Source organism: Hemicordylus capensis, chromosome 1 (assembly GCF_027244095.1).
Source record: "Hemicordylus capensis ecotype Gifberg chromosome 1, rHemCap1.1.pri, whole genome shotgun sequence".
In the NCBI taxonomy this organism is placed as follows: Eukaryota; Metazoa; Chordata; class Lepidosauria; order Squamata; family Cordylidae; genus Hemicordylus; species Hemicordylus capensis.
The window spans coordinates 378,320,814-378,336,110 of NC_069657.1; the positions used below are offsets into that span (position 1 = coordinate 378,320,814).

The 15,297-nt window shown below is 46.8% G+C and overlaps 1 long non-coding RNA gene across 2 annotated transcripts; it reads right to left on the reverse strand.

Moving 5' to 3' along the window:
- Positions 1-4,155: 4,155 nt before the first annotated feature.
- On the reverse strand, positions 4,156-11,858 carry LOC128345904 (uncharacterized). Of its 2 annotated transcripts, none has more exons than XR_008316692.1 (3): positions 11,716-11,858; positions 9,373-10,396; positions 4,156-5,438 (listed from the first exon to the last, which is right to left on the reverse strand). It is a non-coding gene; the product is annotated as an uncharacterized LOC128345904 (long non-coding RNA). The 2 variants fall into 2 exon arrangements; XR_008316694.1 differs by having other exon boundaries at positions 11,654-11,858.
- Positions 11,859-15,297: the final 3,439 nt, after the last annotated feature.

Sequence of the window (15,297 nt, forward strand, 5' to 3'; positions counted from 1 at the left end):
GAATCAAAAGAAGCAGAGGTACAGCTTGGAAATAACAAACAGATGTCATTAGGTAAGAAACAAGGCATTATTTAGCCAGTACAATTCATGTACCACTCCTATTATAGTACAAGGTGCCCATAAACTGCGAGTGTGCTCTCATAAACCTGTGTGACCCATGTAGAGCCCACATGTGTTGAGTGAACCAATTAAATGGTTATAAATCAAGCCTGTCCACTCCAATGTGACAAAGACGTCTTGGTGTTTCTGTGGCTAGGAGAACAAAGTTAATTTAAAGCCAACAGCTTCACCACAACAACCTTCACTTTTCCTAATGGGGCTATTGCTTGGAAGTACTTACATATGTGCAGAGAAGGGCCCAGTGTGAATAATCACAATTAAGTTATGTGCAAGGCATATACCTTTCCGAGGGTGTATCTTGAGAAAATAGGAAATGAGCTTCATTGTCTATGTAAAACTGGGAGCAACAATTTCACCAATTTCCTTGGTGTTAATTTAAAAAAGAAAATCAGCAGCCATCTAATATGCATGCCTAAACTAAATAATAATTTTGATTGGATTAAGCATGCATCATAGTGTAGTGGTTAGAGTGTTGGACTAGGACCAGAAAGACCAAATCCCCATTCAACCATGAAACTCACTGGGTGACTCTGGGCTAGTCATGTATCTCTCAGCCTAACCTACCTCACAGGGTTGTTGTGAGGATAAAAATAACCATGTACTCTGCTCTGAGCTCCTCAGAAGAAGAGTGGGATATAAGTCTAAAAATAGATAGATAGATAGATAGATAGATAGATAGATAGATAGATAGATAGATATTGGATGTGGCCAGTGGCCCTTGACCCAGCTTAAGTTATTTGTGACTAAGGATTCCAAGAAGCCTTGGAGGGACTCATAGGCCTGAGTCACATAACCATTCAAACAGGGGCATAACTTGGGGGGGGGGGGGCAGGCAGGGCATGTGCCCTGGGCGCCACTTGGGAGGGGGCACAGAAGTGCCATGTGGACCCCCCCCCGCACTGCCCACACCCACCCAAAATTTCTAGTTTAGCTTGGGCACGCCACAGTGGTGCCCTGGCAAGCTCAGCTCCGGCCGGGCACCATGCTGTCTGCCTGATGACCGACCTCTTCCTCCTGGTATGCCCGCCCCGCCCCCGCCACTCACGCATGCGTCGAATCACCAGGTGCTGCTGCATTGCGCGCTGTGGTGGCTGGCGGGAGTAGAGCGTGTGTTTGCTGCTCCGGGAGGGAGCACGAGGAGGATGACGATGAGCCAGGACTGGAGCAGAACAGAGGAGCCTTGCTGTTGTTTCTCTCAACAACTACAATAAAGTGTGTGCATTCATCCAAGAAGACCAAGGTGTGTGTGTATTTTTTTATTTTTTTATTAATTTACAGGGGGGCTTGTTGTTTGGAGCTGGCTTGGCTGAGGGCGGAGGTCTCGGAGGTGGCGGGGGCTGGGGGTGGCTGTTGTTGCTTGCTTGCTACTTGCTTGAATCTTGGCTGAGACTGAGAGGGGGTGGTGTGGCACGTTGGGGCGGCTGGGGTTGCTGTTGTGGTTGCCTGTTTGTGTATATCTCTTGGCACTGGGGTGGTGAGTTGGGGTGGTGGCAGTTGCCGGGGACTTGTTGTTGCTGAGGCGGGTGGGGTGGCGTGTTGGGGCTGCCGTACCCGTCCGTGATCCGATTCCTGGATCAATCAGTTTGTTGCTAGCTGCTCTGCTGCTTCTCCTAGCGACAACCACCTAATATCTCTTTCAAGTCAAGTGTGCGTGTGTGCAGAAAAAGGTTCACTTGGTTGAACCTTGGTTCTGAGTCTTTTAAAATGTCACCACGTGTGCTAAGCAAGCTGTGGGAGGGTACGGTGCGGGGGGGGCAAACAAACCCACTCTGTTTTTTCATCCTGACGGGGGTGTTGAAAACACTTGTTCTCGCTTGCATTTGTGTGTGTTTGTTGTTTTTCTTTTTTTAAAAAAAGTTGTATACCCCAGGAGGTGGGGGGAGGGAGGGGGTTGAGGAAACGGTTAGCTGGCTTCTCTGGTGGGGGTGTCCCGCGGGGCGGCGGCGGGTGACCCGAACCCTCTTTCTCTGCTTTGGTAATGAAATTTCCATCCATCCATGATGTTCCGCCCCCAGCCCCTCTGCCCTCTCTCTGCCTAATGCGCCTGTGTGAAGGGGCAAAGGAGGAATTCAAGCTTCGATATGGACAGACTTTGAACAGAGAATCAGGTGGGGGGCGGTGGCATGCGCTCAAGTTAGGGAGGGCTCCCTAACTTGAGCACATGCCACCGCCCCCCGCCCGATTCTCCATTCAAAGTTTGTCCATATGGAAGCTTGAATTCCTCCTTTGCCCCTTCACACACGTCAGTCTGCCCACACTGCTGCCCGAGACGGAGAAGTGCCAGAGAGGCGCTGTGCGGCGGCAGTTGCTACTGCAACTGGAGGGGTGCCGCTGCTGCTTCTCTCCTCCTGCTGCCTGCATGGCACGTGCTGGTGCCCGGTGGAGAAGAGGCTGAGCCGGCAGCAGCTGTTCTTGCTACTGCCGCTGCTGCGTGTTCCTTCCCGCCCTGCAGCTGCGGGGCCACAGCTACCCCACCCCGGGCAGGCTCTCCCTCTCCCCCGTGCTCTGCTCCAGAGCCCAGGCAAGGGCAGCAAGGTGGGGGAAGAAGCGACAGTGACCCCTGCCCAAGGAGATGTGGTGGTGTCAGAAGCCGAGGGGGCAGGTGGAGGGAAAGCTGGATGCGTCTCTTTCTAATTGTTAACAGCCAGCACAGGCAGCATCTGTGAAGCCGGGATCCGGTGGGGGTTGAGTGGGGATTGAGTAGGGAGCAGGGCAGGCTGTCTGTATTTTGTCCCAAATGTCTTGGGAACAAACAATGTACTCCTGCGAACACAGCCGGAGAGCACTGCACAGACCCTGCCTGTTTGGTCTGCTTTCTCCGGCCCCTGGATTTCTCTGGGAGATCTTGCTGCTGCACCTGGCTAGCCGGCCAGCAGCCACCGTTTCATGCCAGCCGTGAGCACCATTTGTCCTTCTTGGACTACATCCTGTTCTCCTCTGCCCAACTCATTCCTGTAACTGGCACAGACAGATTTCCTCTTGCACCAGGTTAGTCGGGAAAGGAGGGGGGAGGGATGGGCTGTTCTCCTCAGCCACAGTTTGCCTGCTGCTGACCGGCACCAGCCCAGCTCAGCATAGAAGGGGGAAGTTTCCAGTTGTATTTCTTGCCACCAGTTTCCCTTTTTGCTCATTCAAGTCTCTCCTCCCCTATAATCTAACCACGTTTTAACTGAAAAAGTTCAAGGAGGGGGAGATGGGGGGGATGTGGAACCCGTGGTTCCACATCCCCCCCATCTCCCCCACCCTGAATTTTTTCACTATGTAATGCATGCTAATTTAATTCTGTGCCATCATCAAAGTGGATTAGCTGCTTCAGCCCATCAGGTAAGTCTAAACCTCCACCAGTTTAATTAACTAGACTGAAAATCAGATGAACAGTGAATAAAAATATCATTAGGAGCAATTAGTGATTATTTAAGCATGGTGCTGCCAAACAGTTGGTAAATAAAACTAGTAGCCCTTGAAAAAAATAGCTGGAATTAATTGTAGGTTGGGGCAGGGGGAGAAAGTATATACTTCTAAACATTTAGAAGATCAAGTGAGTCTTTTTATGTTCACTAAAAAAAAATTGCAAGTGCAAAAAACAAAATTTGCTTACACTTATGAATTATGATTCCATGTGGTTTCTTCCACGTGACATGGAAGAAACCACATGGAATCATAATTCATAATTGTAAGCAAAGTTACTTTGAGTTGCTTGCACAGAAATAGGAACAGCTTAGTAAAAGCTAATCATGCTGGATGAGAAAGCTGAGTTACATGCTTGGATGGAGAGAGTGCAGTCAGTGTTTGTGTGTGCTGGTATGCAGGAATGGATCAACCTCTCAATCCCACCCACCCCCCACCCCCTCTACTATTTGCTGAGTAACAATAACAACTGAATAACGAACTATATTTCTTAGCAAACACAAAATTTAAAATGCCATTATCCATATATTTGAATCTACTCACACAGGCAGACTGTAGGTTAAACAGGTCAGCTCAACATTACCATCACATAGCAAAATGTTTTTGTGAAAACAACTCCACATGACATTTTCAAGGGCATAATAACCTGTATTACATTGTCAAGTTGTTTTGTTTCATGAGACACATTAATTGTGTTAATGTTGGGTCAAGTCCTGGAAACACAGGTGCTTCAAATGTGCTCAAATCAGCCCCCAGTTATTCAAAATATTAAGTCTATAACTGAAACAAAGAGTTAAAAAATACTGGTGAACTACAGTTAAATCCAAATGTTTAACGGTTCATTATCTTCTCTCTCATACACAGTATGATTTAGAGAAAATAAGAACACACCACAACTCCTTTTCCTTTCTCTACAACCAGCAGCAACACATGAAAACAAGTTTTCTGAAAGATGGGTGTCAGATGTTGGGGGGGGGGGGGGTGCAATTTCAGTGTTTGCCCTAGGCGCCATTTTCCCTAGTTACGCCTCTGCATTCAAATCTAGGTTAACAACAATGTGATTGTATGCATCCACATCAAGTTGGTTTTTGACTTGAGATGAATCTGAGACTCCCACCTTGGCATGGGTTCACGGAATCACACTACTATTTGTAACCCATATTAAAACTAGTGTTGAACAAATGTGAGAACCAGGCCATCATGCTAAAACCTCATTGAGCTTGTCTTGTGTTATTTGCGGATGGTTAGACATGGCTAGAATAGGACAGAAGTGAGCATATTATAACCAGATGTACATTTTACCCAATGTAAAATTTAGATTTTGTGTGACAGACTTGGGAAAGATAAGCTGATTTAAAGCTTCTGGGCTTAAGTGTAACACACCCTCCACTACGTATAATGTGTAATGCACCCTCCACTATATGGTCATGTCAATTCAATCCTATGGAAATAATACTTCCAAACATTTGATTATTTAGAGGGTCTGGATGCCTTCAGACCATTGTGATTAAAGAAGTGGTAATGTATTGTAATGAGGAGTAGGACATTTGTGAGTCACATCCTTTATACATCAGTGCAGCTTCATAGCACTAACCTGGCTTAGCTCAGGGCTGAAGAGCAGCCCAAAGGGACGATAACAACCAAAACATTTTCCAGTTCAGTTCTGGATAAGTGCCCAGTTAAGCAACTGCTTATCTGAAGTGTAAAAACATAGAGCTGTGTCAATGTTATGACTAATTTCTTTGCATTGCAGCTGTAACATCCAGGGTGTTTGCTCAGCTGTAAAGATGATTGCCACATGAGAGGAAAGACTGCACTATAAACTGTTGTGCACCTTGAGCTTGTTCCTGTGGGTGCTGTTGATGGAGAAAATGGATGTGGAAAGTCCTTGTTGACTGTGCAATGTATTGCTATGGGGAAACATGAGAGAAATGTATACAATTATGCATGGAGTAGAGCGAGTGGACAGAGAAAATTTTCCCCCCCTCTCTCACAACACTAGAACCAGGGGTCATCCCATGAAACCAAAGGCCGGGAATTTCAGGACCAGCATGAGGAAGTACTTCCCACAGCACAGAATTAATCTATGGAATTCTCTGCCATCGGATGTGATGATGGCCACTAGCTTGGATGGCTTTAAAAGGGGCTTAGACAAATTCACGGAGGACAGGTCTATCAATGGCTACTAGTCTGGTGGCTATAGGATACCTCCAGCTTCAGAGGCTAGATGCCTCTAAATGCCAGTTGCAGGGGAACAACAACAAGAAAGAGGGTATGCCCTCTGCTCTTGCCTGTGGGCTTCCCAGAGGCATCTCGTAGGCCACTGTGTGAAACAGGATGTTGGACTGGATGGGCCTTGGGCCTGATGCAGCAGGGCTGTTCTTATGTAGACCTGCAGCTTTTCATATGTGTGATACTCTGAAGTGACCATTATTGGTAACACACTTACAGGATACCATACTGTATACCATACTGGGAATGGTGCCGTAGCTTAGTGGTAAAACATATGGAGGTAGTTCACACAATCAAAAACTGTGTTCTTGCTCCACACAACCAAAAATTGGGAGCATGCTCAGCTCCCAAACCCAGATAGAACACAGTTTTTGATTGTCTGAATGGCCTCATGCTTTGCATGCAGAAGGTCCCAGATTCAATCCTTGGCATCTCCAGGTAGGGCTGGGAGAGTCTTTTGCCTAAAACTGTGGAGAGCCACTGCTAGTCAGTGTGGACAGTGAGCTACATGAACCAATGCCCTGACTCAAGATAAGATAGCTTCCTATTTTCCTATACTGCTGAAATGTAAAATCATGTTATCCTTAAGGGGAACGTCACTCATGCGAAAAACCAGTGTAATATCCAGAAATTCATGGAAGGAAGGACTTCTTATAGAGATATGGGACAGGGCATAACAGAAACATGGAGGAACAGTGAGAACCGGTGGGACACTGTTATCCCTGGGTATAAACTCTATAGGAAGGACAGGGAGGGGCGCCTTGGAGGAGGGGTAGCACTGTATGTTAAAGAAGGGATAGAATCTAACAAGCTAGAAAACCTAGGTGGACTGGAGTCCTCCACAGAAACCCTGTGGGTGACTATACAAGGTCGGAAACGTGCTACTGGGGACGTGCTATCGCCCTCCAGATCAAAATGATGACAGTGACTGGGAGTTGCAGGAGGAAATCAGGGAGGCGTCAAGGAGAGGCAGGGCTGTAATAATGGGTGATTTCAACTACCCACACATAGACAGGGTAAATTCACATTCAAGTCAGGACAAAGAGGTCAAATTTCTAGATACGCTAAATGACTGTGCCCTAGAACAGTTGGTCATGGAACCGACCAGAGAGAAGGCGACCTTGGATCTAATTCTGAGTGACACCCAGGACCTGGTGCGTGATGTCAGTGTCATCGACCCTTTAGGGAACATCAAATTCAACATACATGCGGGGAGAGAATCACCAAGGATGTCAAACACAGACATTTTAAATTTCAAGAGGAAACTTCTCCAAAATGAGGAGTATGGTGAAAAGAAAGCTGAGGGGGGAAGTCAGGAGAGTCACTTCACTCCAGAGTGCATGGCGTTTACTCAAAACCACAATACTAGAAGCCCAGTTAGATTGTATACCCAAAAGGAGGAAAGGTACCACTAAGTCCAGGAGGATGCCAGCATGGCTAACGGGTACCGTCAAGGAAGCCATAAAAGGGAAGAAGACTTCCTTCCGAAATTGGAAGGCCTGTCCAAACGAAAAGAACAGAAAGGAACACAAACTCTGGCAAAAGAAATGCAAGGTGACAATAAGGGAGGCAAAAAGAGAGTTTGAGGAACATTTAGCCAAAAGTATCAAGGGGAATAACAAAAACTTCTTTAAGTACATCAGAAGCAGGAAACCTGCCAGGGAGGCGGTTGGGCCATTAGACAATGAGGGAGTAAAAGGGATTATTAAGGAGGATATGGAGGTTGCAGAGAAACTGAATGAGTTCTTTGCATCTGTCTTCACGGCAGAGGATACTGAGCATATACCTGTTCCTGAACCAGGCTTTTTAGGGATGGAGGCTAGAGAGCTTAGTCTGATAGAAGTGACAAGGGATGATGTTCTAAACTGTCTGGAAAAACTGAAAGCTAACAAATCAGCAGGGCCGGATGGCATCCATCCAAGAGTCCTCAAAGAACTAAAATGTGAAATTGCCGACCTCCTTGCTAAAATATTTAACTTATCCCTGAAATCGGGCTCTGTACCAGAGGACTGGAGAGTAGCAAATGTAACACTGATTTTCAAAAAGGGATCCAGGGGCGATCCGGGAAATTACAGGCCAGTTAGCCTAACGTCCGTTCCAGGCAAATTGATGGAAAGCATCCTCAAGGATAAAATTGTAAAGCACCTAGAGGAACAGACCCTGCTGGGAGTGAGCCAGCATGGCTTCCGCAAAGGTAAATCTTGCCTCACCAACCTTTTGGACTTCTTTGAGAGTGTCAACAAGTATGTGGATAAAGGTGATCCAGTTGACATAGTCTACCTGGACTTCCAAAAAGCTTTTGACAAAGTTCCTCATCAAAGACTCCTGAGGAAACTTAGCTGTCATGGAATAAAGGGACAAGTACATGTGTGGATTGCTAACTGGTTGAAAGACAGAAAACAGAGGGTAGGTATAAATGGAGAGTTTTCACAATGGAGGGAAGTAAGAAGTGGGGTCCCCCAGGAATCTGTACTGGGACCGGTGCTTTTTAATTTATTCATAAATGATCTAGAAGCAGGGGTAAGCAGCGATGTGGCCAAATTTGCAGATGTTACCAAACTCTTCCGGGTAGTGAAATCCAAAACGGATTGTGAGCAGCTCCAAAAGGATCTCTCCAAACTGGGGGAGTGGGCGACAAAATGGCAAATGTGGTTCAGTGTTAGCAAGTGTAAAGTGATGCACATTGGGACGAAAAACCCCAACTTCAAGTATATGCTGATGGGATCTGAGCTGTCGGTGACGGACCAGGAAAGGGATCTTGGGGTTGTGGTTGACAGCTCGTTGAAAGTGTCTATTCAATGTGCAGCAGCTGTGAAAAAGGCAAATTCCATGCTAGGGATCATTAGGAAGGGGATTGAAAATAAAACGGCTAACATTATAATGCCCTTATACAAAACTATGGTGCGACCACACTTGGAGTAGTGCGTACAATTCTGGTCACCACATCTTAAAAAGGACATTGTTGAACTGGAGAAGGTACAGAAGAGGGCAACCAAGATGATCAGGGGCCTAGAGCACCTTTCTTACGAGGCAAGACTACAACACCTGGGGCTTTTTAGTTTAGAAAAAAGATGACTGTGGGGAGACATGATAGAGGTCTATAAAATCATGCATGGCGTGGAGAAAGTGGAGAGAGAGAGATTCTTTTCCCTCTCACACAACACTAGAACCAGGGGTCACTCCATGAAATTGATTGCCAGGAGGTCTAGGACCAACAAACGGAAGTACTTTTTCACACAACGCGTGATCCACTTGTGGAACTCTCTGCCACAGGATGTGGTGACTGCCAACAACCTGGATGGCTTTAAGAGGGGTTTGGATGACTTCATGGAGGAGAGGTCTATCAATGGCTACTAGTCAGAGGGCTGTGGGCCACCTCCAGCCTCAAGGGTGTGCCTCTGAGTACCAGTTGCAGGGGAGTAATGGCAGGAGAGAGGGCATGCCCTCAACTCCTGCCTGTGGCTTCCAGCGGCATCTGGTGGGCCACTGTGCGAAACAGGATGCTGGACTAGATGGGCCTTGAGCCTGATCCAGCAGGGCTATTCTTATGTTCTTATGGAGTGTAAAAAGAAAACTAGCAGGTTAAAAAAAACTGTAGTAGCTTTTCCTCACCTCCTCCTCCTCCTTTTTCTTTTTCAAATTCTAGGCCAACTCAGTTTCCATCCAGACAAAGACAACTGAGGCATTAATGAGGCCCCCACCTGTTACCTCAGAGTTATGGGGAAACCAACAGATGGTAAACGGAACTGACAGCTCCTGGAGAAACCTTGACATCCATGAAAGTTTGAGGAAACAGAAGAAACAAAGCTTGCAATTAGTGACTCATGACAAGTCCAACAGCCCTACTTCTATTAATGCAATTAGAGTCAATGTCATGGGAGCGCTAATGCTTGCCCGAACGCAAGGCTTCCATTATATCAAGGATTTGTAATAGCTTTATTACTCCATTTAACCCTGTTAACATGAAAATATATTAAAAGTATGAAAACAAAAGAGATGGCAAATTAAGATGGTTGCAGCAATCAATTTTATGCAAATGCTGAAAAGCATGTATTGCTTATGTTCTGTATTATTATTATTTATTATTAATAAGAGAGCCTGCATTAGATAAGGGGGAGGGATATTTTTTTTTAACATCCTGCCATTTTCCAGCTTCAAAATTCTATTCATTATACAATCAAGAACATATTTATAGAGTCACAGTTCTGTACAAGATGCTTCACAGTGTAACACATTAGCCTCATTCACACAGTTTGAATCTAGGCTTAATGTGGGTTACCAGCATTAGCATAATTGTGTGAACCCATGCCAAGGTGATTTATGGCCCAAGAGGAGTCTGAGATTCCTGCCTTGGTGTGAGTTCACACAAACACTGTGATGAGTGGCACTCTTCTCATCCACCTGGGACACTGCTAGTGCAAGGGGTCTGTATTCAAAACTGGAGAGGTTAACAACTTTATACTTATGTCGACCAATATTACTGAGAAATATGTATTTATCTCTACTTCCCTGTGTCTAGCTTTCATTGCCGCGACCAAGTTCTTCCTGCTTGGGTTTTTTTATCCTGACAACCGATAGTAGAGTAGCTGAGGGCTATGTGAGGATAAAGTATAGAGCATGGGACACGGGATGAACTCTAAATAAAACAAAACCAAGTATATTTATGTACAAGCAGCTTAAAGATTTCTTTCTGCCAAAGCAGTACTTCACACTCATAATGGTTCTTTAACAACAATAACAAGGCTTGGCTAAAGTGTAAATAATATGAGATGTAAGATTATGACACACAGACTTCACCCACTGGCAGATGTTCTACACAGTGTACATGGACAAACAGATGACTGAGGTAGCCACAGTTGGATCGCCTATCACCTATAGACACAGATCCTTTCCTACCCAGTCCCTCCCAGGAACCCCACCAGTCCCAGAACAGACCCTGTCTCTCTAGAGATCCTCTCTCTAGCCCTATCCGTCCCTATTCCTAGGCTTCTCTAAGCCCTATCTAATACACCGAGCTTACAGTAAGACAGTTTAACTGCCACTCTCTTCTCCATTCAAAAACCCCTCCCTTAGGAATCCCATCTGGAAGGCAGTTCCTTGGGCTTTAAAAGATGATTGACAGGACTGGAGCTGTTGCCAACCAATGCAGCAACCCACATTATTTATTTACTAGCCGACCTCTCACAGAGCATCTGTGTCCTCTTTGGGGCCAGCGGTTACCTCTTCCCCCCCTTCTGCCCCAGTCTCTGCTTCCTGGCCCAGCCACATCTCCTCCCCAACGCCACTTCTGCCCTCCCACTTTCTTTCCCCACTCCTGAGCCTTGCCTCCATGGCCGGGCCGGGCCGCCGCCTCTGGCCTCTGTGTCCTGGGTGTGCCTCAGCCAATCAGGTGCATCCGCTGCCCAGCCAATCAGCTGGGCACCGGGAAACACACTCTCCCTCCCCCCTCCTGCCCCACTCTCTTGGTCCCCTCCCCCTTCCCACTGTTCCACTCTCTTGCCCTCCCTCCCCCTCCTGCCCAACTCTCTCTTGCCCTCCCTCCCCCTCCCACCCCTCTCTCTCACCCTCCTTCCCCCTCCTGTCCCACTCTCTCTTGCCCTCCCTCCGCCTCCCACCCCTCTCTCTCACCCTCCTTCCCCCTCCTGCCCCACTCTCTCTTCCCCACCCTCCCTCCCCTCCCACCGCTCTCTCTCACCCTCCTTCCCCCTCCTGCCCCACTCTCTCTTGCCCTCCCTCCCCTCCCACCCCTCTCTCTCACCCTCCTTCCCCCTCCTGCCCCACTCTCTCTTGCCCTCCCTCCCTCCCCCTCCCACCGCTCTCTCTCACCCTCCTTCCCCCTGCTGCCCAACTCTCTCTTGCCCTCCCTCCCCCATGCCCACACTGAATATTTTACCTCACCGGACAGCAGGTGGCCATTTTCGGCCAGACCTCACAGCCGCCACAGGCCTTCCTTACCAGGCAGCAGGCAGCCGAAAAGGGCCCTGCCACTGCCCTTCCTCCTCCCAGGTGGCGAAGAGGGAAGTCCCGCCGCCCGTCTCCCTCCTGCCCCAGCCTCCAATGGGCACCTGGCCTCCACAGCCACCGCCGCCTGGCCCGCCGCCGCCCAATCCTCCTGGGTATGCTTCAGCCAATCAGGCGCCTCCGCCGCCCAGCCAATCAGCTGGGCGCCGGGACGCACATTCCAAGGCACACCCAGGAGAATTAATATAATAGATTTGTGTATTTAAACAAACAAACAAACAAGATGGATCCCTGCCCTCAAAGGGCTCACCATCATTAAACCTAGATTTGAATGATTGAGTAAATCAGCCACTAGCAAAAAAAAAAAAAAAAAAAAGACTAGTCTCTGTCCTGAAGAGTTTGCCATGCACATAGTTTAATAAGGAGGGAGAGGAGGAAAGGATGGAAATGGAGGCAAAAATAGCAGGTGAAGAATATGTATGCAAATGTTGTTACACACACTTAGACTTCATTTCACTTGGTAATAAGGTAGTTCTTTTGTACAAGGGCAGGGTTTAGATGAGTTTAGCAAAACTAAGGACCAGTCAAGGGGAAACGGTGGAGATCTGTGACTGGATAACCATCTGTTTAGATTTTGGTAAAAAGCAGTTGTGGTGGGTGACAAGTAGGATTGGGACTGAAGTGGTAGGGGTTTAGCCTGTGCCGTTTTCCCAGTGAAAAACACTCCCCTCAGCCTTCCTCAGTGCTGGATTCCTGATTCACCACAACTGCTTTTACTAACATTAAAGAGATGGAAGATCTGATTATAGATCACCACCATCTCTATTTTGGCCCAACAAAGATCTTGCAAAGATGGAATATGCACCCCATAAAACAAAACAGACAAAAATGACTGGTATTGGATTGAAATACTTCATGAGACTACAGGGTTCTTTGCTGTAACTGAAACTTGCACTGTGCTTCTAGTTCTAAAATATTAAAAATGGCTTGCATTTTGTTCATTTCACAGCAAATTGCTAAATAAATATTTCACAAGCATCTAAACTGCCTTTTCATATGGAGAAATCTGGTGACTTGGGCAGAATTATGTGATGGCTCCTTATGCCTGCTCTCTCCTTGGGAAAATGGCTCTCTGCTACTCACAAACACCTCACAGACATTGACAGAACATTTCTATAAACAATAATTTGTTTCAAAAAGCACATTATATCACTAAGTAACAGCAACTCTAAAGAATTCTGTCATATATATGCAAAAGATTAAATGCTAGGAAAAATAGTTAACAGTTCCATAAATCTTTCACTGTACACATAAAAATGTTAGGAGTTTATATTCTTATCAGTTCTAAAGAAAAGCATGATTCATTGCCACAGAGTTTTAACTGAGATTTTGCTTAAGGAACTGCCAAGCTTTTGAACTGTTTCTCTGTCCTGTGTAATGTCATGTATGCCAGAGGGCGCTCCTGTTCATGTCAGTATTTTTGGACTTATTTGGTTCCTTTGGTTCTCACTGTAGGGGCTGGTGGGTGGAATTTTCTTCCGGAGATCTTATACAGCAATGTTATCAATTAAATGCATTCGTGTTTGAAAGCATGACTTGATCATTGCCCGCTCCCCTGCAACCCAACCCAATGCTTCTCTGACTAAAGAAGACAAGCAGAGAGTGTAATCCACTGTGGAATGTTTCCTTTGCAAGCCCCAAAGAAATAAAAAAGACGGTCATGCTTTAGCACAGCTCCCTTTCATTGCAACCGGCTGGTGGTTGTGCTGTGCCTTTGGTATTTTACAGTGACCTGGGAGTGGCACGGTAGGGTGACCCGCTTCTTCAAATGCAAATGGGTACAGCAGGAGTCTTCAGCCTTTTAAAACAAGTATACCCCTTCTGTCTGAAGGCTCAGGTACCCCATAGAGACTTTTAGTGTGTATGTGTACACACACACACACACACACACACAAATAGAAATATTAGTTAGGAGACAGGCTATTTCTAGTGGTGGCAGGTACGGACAGGCTACAAAGGCAGAAAATGAGCCACAGGTGCAGTCGGTCCACTCTGGTCTCCCTTCAGCTCGGCTGCCACTCTGCCACTGGCCTTGCCTTGCCATGCCATTAACCTCAGACATGCCAGCTGGTATTTGCTGGGTTGGGAAATACATTCCCCACCCAGGTGAATACTAGCTCATGCATCTGGGGATAATGGCAGGGTGGGATGAGGCAAGAGACAGAGAGGCAGCTGGGAAAGGGCAAGACAAGTGCAAAAGAGCCACATCTGTGGCCAGCTTCCTGTCCCCCGTCCAGCCCTTCCCCCACCAGCTGCCACGAGCTATTACAGTCACCAGCTTACATTCAGACTTCCAGTTGAAATGAACAGGAGAAGTAAATGCATCCCACTAATTCAATAGCAAGGACATGTGGAGGGAGGGACACTTCCTAATACTTCTCCCCTCTGCCCCCACTCCTGGAGTCAGCTTGAGGCTGAGACAAGTCCTCTGATCCGGAAGCTACAGAGCTGTGTCCTGGTCCCTATGCAGTGAGCTGGGGAGGTGGGAGGGCTTTAAGTACCCCTTACAAGCCTGAAAAGTACTCCCAGGGGTATGTGTACCATCAGTTGGGAACCACGGGAGTACAGAACAGTCCATATTAATAATGACTGGAATTGCTATCATCTCAACCATAGATTCAGTGTGGGTGATTTTAGGCAAACCACCATCAATCAGCCTTAAGTTTCCATCAGCAATAAGAGCATAATAATGCTGAGCATCTTTTGGGGCTGGTGTCAGGATTGCCGAGATAATTTTATTGATTTAAAATGTTTCTATCCTGACTCTCAATTGTAGTTTCCAAAGCAGCTTACAACACAATTAAAATCAACCTATTAAACAACAACTAGAGCCATTACACACAGTTTTAAACAGAAACAGCTTCAAAACAGTGTTTAAAAGAGCAGTCAAAAAACCAATGAAGGGCTATTTAAACCCCATTACAAGCTTGTGCAAAGAGCCGTGTCTTCAGCTGGCATCTAAGAGCCATCACTGCATGCCCAATGCTTTGAACACTGAAAATATGCTCTGTAGAAGTTGTGTTGCTATTGCCATGCTACTGCTGCTGGTCTGAGGGTACCATAAGCATAATGCTAATGTTAAAAACTGGTGTGCCCTTTTTTTAATGTCTGGGAAGGCTTTTGGGGAGAGAAGGGTCACCTTCTCATATAATGCCAAACCACAGGCGGATGAACCTGTGGTTAATCCTTGAACCCGAGAATCATCCCACAGACAACCTTCTAACCCGGGTCAGGCAGCCTCTGGTTTTAGGGCTAAGCAGCCCCTCCCTCTCCCTGGTCTGCTGAGGCTGCATCCCAGCTAGCTCTGTAGTGCTCATGTCACCAGACTGCGGGCAATGCATCAGCACATCAGGAGGGCGGCGACCATTGGCCATGATCTTTGAGGGGGCGTGCCCAGCATGAACGTGTCTTTTCGGCATCGGCCGCCCACTCTCAGCAGAGAAACAGCATTTAAACCCTTTTAAATGGCATTTAAACACTTCTCCTCACAACACTTGTGCTGCCACCCTCACAAGA